At 38.8% G+C, this 7,496-nt stretch overlaps 1 pseudogene; it reads right to left on the reverse strand.

Moving 5' to 3' along the window:
* Positions 1 to 520: 520 nt before the first annotated feature.
* On the reverse strand, positions 521 to 1,014 carry LOC132521547 (small ribosomal subunit protein uS12-like; annotated as a pseudogene).
* Between the last annotated feature and the right edge of the window lie 6,482 nt (positions 1,015 to 7,496).

Genomic DNA, 7,496 nt, shown 5'->3' on the forward strand with positions numbered 1-7,496 from the left:
AACTCTCCCACCCTTATCCAAGTGGAGAATAGATGTTGTGTGGCTTTTCTGTGGCCTCTCCTGTCTCCACAGAAAGTCATGTTTACTACATGTGACCTTTGCACTCTAACACTCCCAGACCTCTAATTATGTGCCTATTGTAACATCAGATGGAATCTTTTCACTTCCTTTTGCCTCCAAGAGTTTTAAGTTAACTGGAGTCACTATATTTCATTGAGAACCATGTTATAACATTGTTCTAAACAATTTGTCTTAAATTATATACTACTAGAATTTTACTTTTTTTCAAGTAACAAATCATCTTAAAAGATACTAAAGTCAATTGTTTAATAAAGTGGATCACTAAGAATTTGAGTTCATTGAAGTCAATTTAAACTATATTCTACAATATTCCAATTAATTCATTTAATGCATATTTACCAAGTCCCAACATGTGCAAAGCACTGTAAATCAAAATAGACATAAATTTATGGAGCCTCAGGTCTCACAGTGGAACCAGTACTTCAAAATTTTTGTTCAATTATATGTTGATATATGAAGCTTTGGGGGGTTTTTTTGGCATATGAAAATTTATTACTACCATGTTTTCACCATCAAAACTTAGTCTTTCCTTTCTGCCTTCACAGAGGGCCAAAAGAGAGAAATTGGCAACTTTGACAATGCGAACTCCACGTCGCCAAGGAGAGCATGACCTTCGCAACCAAATTCAGCAACCAGAAATCACTTTCCTCAATAAAATTTAAGCAACCATCATTGGGTAAAAAGATGATTTTTTTTCTTGCTGTTCTTAATCAGCTGGACCCTGAAACACTCTCTGATGGCAGCATTTGGCTGTTTGGTTTCAACTCCTACTTTCTCCAGGACAATTTCCTTTGCATGAAAAGCACCTCCGAAAGGGTTGGCCTTCAGGGTTATGCCCAAATGGGCTTTCTTGTACTGTTTATCATGACACTTCTGATCTCATCCGTGGCCCCAGAGCTTCCTGGCAGTATAAAAACCATGACACTTGCTCATCCTGCTAGCACAAAAAGCCTGAAAAGAGCAGAAGCTTTTAAAAAGATTTTGCCTTATTTGATATAAACCAACTCTGTCATCTCTACTTCCTAACCAATTATGTCTTTAGCCACTCATATTGGTATATGATAAAGAAATTTTAACTTCTAAGAGCCTTACATGGTGAGCTCTATAGTGTAATGGTTAAACTAATGGGCTTTGAAGATGGCAGCGTAGGAAGATCCTGAACTCACCTCTTCCCATGGACATGACGAATCTACAATAACATATGGAAAAATACCCTCTGAAAAGACTTGAAAACTAGTTAAACAGTTCCTTCACAACAAACAGTAAAAGGGCCACATGGAGATGGGTGGGAGAGGCAGAGACGGAGTCTCGCCAAAAACCCCATGCCCAGCTTGGCGACCCAGTCAGGAGGGATCTCACAAATCTGGAGCTTCTCTCTGAGGAGCAAGGGGTTCATGCCCCACCCCAGGAACCCCAACCACTGGGATCTGCAATGGAGAGATGAGCCCCCAAAATGCCTGGATTTGAAAACCAAAGCTGTAGGAAACTGAGATATTTCTCCTAAAGGGCTTGCCCTGGGGACCAGCACAAAAGCAACAGTTTGAAAAGCGCCTAGACTATACGTGAAGGAGATTCATCTGATAATCCTAAAGTATCTTCTAGGAGAGCAGGGCCCTGTTGGGACTCTCTCTCTGGGGATGGAGGAGCTGGTAGGTACCATTTTTGTGCTCTTCCTCTACCTTGAGTAGCGCCAGCAGACACATCCTGACCCTGTGCTCTCTACCAGCCCTGCAAAAGCTAGCAGGTATGCCCTGGTCCTATGATCTCCCACTAGCTTGCTAAAGCTGGCAGGCACACACAGTTCACACAAGAGATGCTCCTTGATCATCTAGCTTTGGTGGCCAGGGGGGATTGCATTCCTGGGTCCCACTGGACTCTCTGTAACAATCAGAGAAGACAGTTCTTGGCAGGCGACCACCCCCAGGGCACTGCACAGACAGCAGACTGAAACACACCCCCATCCCTTCTGTGAAAAGGGCTTATTTACTTGTCCTGGAGCTTCAGCCTGAGGCGCAGGCTTCAGATTTGCCATGCATCTAGAGGCCACAGAGGTGCACTCAGGGAATGTAGGCTGGGGAACACCATCTTTGTACTTTCCCTCAGCCTCACTACAGCTTGCTGGTACCTCCCAGAAAAGAGCTTATATGCTCATCTGAAGCCCTAATTTTTGCAAGTGTTGCCCAGGGAACACCTGATCACATGGACTAGAGGCCAGCAGGATTTACGATTGTGGTCCCACAGGAGTGCATATATTAGCATACTTTAAGTACTGCTGCCTGGCAGGCTGGCTTCCAATCAGCCTGAAACTAGGTGCTGACTGGGATTCCTCTTTTTGGAACACTGACAGGTCTTGGCACACCTTCAACAACTGGGACCTATCAAAAACAAATCAGGCTACTCAGACAGTCACAAAGGTTCAAAAGACAACCAAGAGCTAGGGCAAGGTTGAAAGATAAGTTTCATCTCCACAAGGCCACTCCTTCAAGACTGGGAGAGATACCTGTTTTAACTAATACATAGAAACAAACCAGAGTCAACCAAAATGAGGAAACAGAGGAATATTTTCCAAATGAAAGAACAAGATAAAACCTAAGGAAAAAACCTTAATGAGATGGAGATAAGTAATTTACATATTAAAGAGTATACAGTAATGGTCATAAAAAGGCTCATGAAACTTGGGAGAAGAATGGGTGAACACAGTAAGAACTTCAGCAAAGATACAGAAAGTACCAAATAGAAGTCACAGAGCTGAAGAGTATAATAACTAACCTGAAAAATACACTGGAGAGGTTCAACAGCAGACTAGATGAAGCAACAGAAAGAATCAGTGACCCAGAACACAAGGCAGTGGAACTCACCCAACAGAGCAACAAAAAGAAAAAAAGAATTTTACAAAGTGAAGATATCTTAAGAGACCTATGGGACAAAATCAAGAGAAATAACATTTGTGTTATAGGAGTTCCAGAAGGAGAAGTGAGGAAAAGGGGCAGAAAACTGTGAAGAAATAATGACTGAAAACATCCCTAACCTAGGTAAGGAAAACTGACATCCAGATCCAGGAATCCAAGAAAATTCTAAAAACAGATGAACCTAAAACGATCCATACCAAAACACATTACAATTAAAATGTCAAAAGTTAAATATAAGAAGAGAAACTTAAAAGCAACAAGAGAAAAAGAATGTTACATATAAGGGAATCACCGTAAGACTATCACAAGATTTTTCAGTAGAAACTCTGCAGGCCAGAAGGGAGTGACATGATATATTCAAAATACTGAAAGGGAATAAACTCCAACCAGGAACACTCTACATGTCAAGGTTATCGTGCAGAATTGAAGAAGAGATAAAGAGTTTTCCAGACAAGCAAAAGCTAAAGGAGTTCATCACCACTAAACTGCCCTTATACGAAATGCTAAAGGGACTTCTTTAAGCTGAAAATAGAGGGCATTAATTATTAATAAGAAAACATATGAAAGTGTAAATCTCACTAGCAAAGGTAAACATATCATAAAGGTAGTAGATTAAGCATTTACAAAGCTAGTATGGAGGTTAAAAACAAAAGGATTAAAAATAACTATAACTAAAATAATCAGTTAAGGGATACACAAAATAAAAAGATGTAAAATGTAACATCAAAAACATAAAACGTGGAGGGGGTTGGTAAAAGTGTAGAGTTTTAGAATTCGTTCAAACTTAAGTTGCTACCAACTTAAAAGGGACTGTTATATATATAAGCAGTTATACGTGAACCTCATGGTAACCACAAAGCAGAAAACTAAAATAGATACACAATAGATATTAAGAAAAATATCTAAGCATAACACTAAAGAAAGTCACCAAACCACAAAGGAAAATAGCAAGAGAAGAAGAAAGGAATAGAGAGGAAATACAAAACAGCCAGAACACAATTAACAAAATGGCAATAAGTACATACCTATCAATAATCACTTTAAATGCAAATGGACTAAATTCTCTATTCAAAAGACACAGAGTGGCTGAATGGATTATTTTTAAAAATACCCATCTATATGCTGCCCACAAGAGACTCATTTCAGATATAAGAACACAGACTGAAAATGAAGAAATAGACAAAGATTTTCCATGCAAATGGAAACCAAAAGAAATCTGCAGTAGCTATACTTAGATAAAACAGATCTTAAAACAAAGTCTGTAATAAATGACAAAGAAGGGCATTATATAATGATAAAAGATTCAATTCAACAAGAGGATATAACAAATGTAAATATGTATTCACCCAACATAGGAGCACCTAAATATATAAAGCAAATATTAAGAGACCTAAAGGGAGAAATTGACAGGAATACAATAATAGCAGAGGACTTTAATATCCTACTTAAATCAATGAATTGATCATGCAAATAAAAAATCAATAAGGGGGCTTCCCTGGTGGCGCAGTGTTTAAGAGTCCGCCTGCCGATGCAGGGGACACGGGTTCGTGCCCCGGTCCGGGAAGATCCCACATGCCACAGAGCAGCTGGGTCCGTGAGCCATGGACGCTGAGCCTGCGCATCCGGAGCCTATGCTCTGCAACGGGAGAGGCCACAACAGTGAGAGGCCCGAGTACCGCACAAAACAAACAAACAAAAATCAATAAGGAAATATCAGCCTTAAACAATACATTAGACCAGACAGGCCTGGTTATACACAGAAATAGATATATGCAGAACATTCCATCCAAAAGCAGCAGAATACAAATTCTTCTCAAATGCACATGGAACATTCTCCAGGGTAGATCATTCTCCAGGCCACAAGACAAGTCTCAATAAGTTCAAGAAGATTAAAAACACATCAAGCATCTTTTCTGACCACAATGATATAAAACTAGAAATCAATTACAAGAAGAAAACTGGAAAAAAATCACAAATATGTGGAGATTAAACAACAGGCTACCATAAAAACAATGGGTCAATGAAGAAATTGAGAATTTTTTTAAAAATACTTGAGACAAATGGAAATGGAAATACAACTTACCAAATTCTATGGGATGCAGCAAAAGCAGTTCAAAGAAGAAAGTTCATAGCAATACAGGCCTACCTCAAGAAACAAAAAAAAAAAATCTCAAATAAACAATCTAATTTTCCACCTAAAGGAACTAGAAATAAAAGAATAAACAAAGCACAAATTTAGTAGAAGGAAAAACAAAATTCAGGGCAGAAATAAATGAGATCGAGACTAAAAAGACAATAGAAATGATCTTTGAAAAGGTAAACAAAATTGGCAAAAGTCTAGCTAAACTCACCAAGAAAAAAGGGAGAGGGCTCAAATAAATAATATCAGAAAAGAAAGAGGAGAAATTACAACTGATATCACAGACATACAAAGGGTCACAAGAGACTACTATGAACAATTATACACCAACAAACTGGACAACCTAGAAAAAAAGGAATAAATTCCTAGAATATTCCAAAACTGAATGAGGAAGAAATAGTAAATCTGAATAGACCAATTTCTAGTAAGGAGGTTGAATCAGTAATTAAAAACCTCCCAAAAAACAAAAGTCCAGGACCAGATGCCTTCACTGGTGAATTCTACCAAGCACTTAAAGATTTAATACCTATCCTTCTCAAACTCTTCCAAGAAATTGAAGAGGAGGGAACACTTCCAAACTCATTTTATGAAGCTATCATTACCCTGACATAAAAACCAGACAAAAACACCACAAAAAAAGGGGGAAAAAAAGAAAATTAAAGGCCAATATCCCTGATGAACATAGATGCAGAAATCCTCAACAAAATATTAGCAAACCAAATTCAACAATACACTAAATGGATCACACACCATGATCAAGTGGGATTTATTTCAGGATGCAAGGATGGCTCAATATTAGCAAATCAAAGTGATACACCGTATTAACAAAATGAAGGATAAAAATTATATGACCATCTCAATAGATGCAGAAAAAAGCATTCAGCAATATTCAACATCCATTTATGATAAAACTCTCAATAAAGTAGGTATAAAGGGAATATAAATATAAAAATAGAATTATGACACAATACAACAATTCCCCTTCTGGGTATTTATTCAAAGAATACAAAAACACTAATTGGAAAAGACATAAGCACCCCTATAGTCACTGCATCATTACTTAAAGTAGAAAAGGTGTATTCACTCATTGCAGCTTTATTTACAATAGCCAAGATATGGAAACAACCTAAGAATCCTTCAAAGGATGAATGGATAAAGAAGATGTGGGCTACACACACACACACACACACACACACACACACACACACAGACACACACACACACACACTGGAATACTACTCTGCCATAAAAAAAGAATGAAATCTTGTCATTGCAATAATGTGAATGGAACTTGAGGGCATTATACTAAGTGAAATAAGTCAAACAGAGAAAGACAAATACTGTATGATCTCACTTTTATGTGGAATATAAAATATAAAGCAAATGAACAAACAAAACAAAACAAACCCTGAAGATATGGAAAACAGTAGAGACTACCAGGTGGGAGGGTTGTTGGAGGTGGGAAAACTGGGTGAAGGAAGTTGGGAGGTACAGACTTCCAGTTGTGAAATGAATAAGTCATGGAGATGTGGTGTGTACCATGGTGACTACAGTCAATGGTATTGTACTGCATATTCAAAGGTTCCTGAGAGAGTAGATCTTGAAAATTCTCATCATAAAAAAAACTTTTTGTAACTTTATATGGTGACTGATAGTGACTAGATTTTTTATGGTGATCATTTCCCTGAAATGATCTAATGAAATGAAACTAATAGAATGTTGTAAGTAAATTAGACCTCAATTAAAAGAAAAAAGGGGAGTTTCCCTGGTGGCGCAGTGGTTAAGAATCCACCTGCCAATGCAGGGGACACGGGTTCGAGCCCTGGCCTGGGAAGATCCCACATGCCGCAGAGCAACTAAGCCCGTGCGCCACAACTACTGAGCCTGAGCTCTAGAGCCTGCGAGCCACAACTACTGAGCCCACGTGCCACAACTACTGAAGCCTGTGCGCCTAGAGCCCGTGCTCCACAACAAAAGAAGCCACGGCAATGAGAAGCCTGTGCACTGCAACGAAGAGTAGCCCCCACTCACCGCCAACTAGAGAAAGCCCGTGCACAGCAACGAAGACCCAACACAGCCAAAAACAAATAAATAAATAAATTTATTTTTTAAAAAAAAGGAAAAAGGGGAGTTCCCTGGTGGTTCAGTGGTTAGGACTCAGTGCTTTCACTGCCGAGGGCCCAGGTTCAATCCCTGGTCAGGGAACTAAGATCCCACAAGCCGCACGGCGTGGCCAAAAAAAAAAAAAGAATGGGCTTTGGAGTCAGATCAGAACACAGTGCTTATTTTACTACTTACTAGCTTCTTTGTGGTCTTGAAAGAAATCCCGTAATTTTTTTCCGTACCTCAGTTTCTTCATTTGTAAA

The sequence above is a fragment of the Lagenorhynchus albirostris genome, chromosome 6 (genome assembly GCF_949774975.1).
Source record: "Lagenorhynchus albirostris chromosome 6, mLagAlb1.1, whole genome shotgun sequence".
NCBI classification, from domain to species: Eukaryota; Metazoa; Chordata; class Mammalia; order Artiodactyla; family Delphinidae; genus Lagenorhynchus; species Lagenorhynchus albirostris.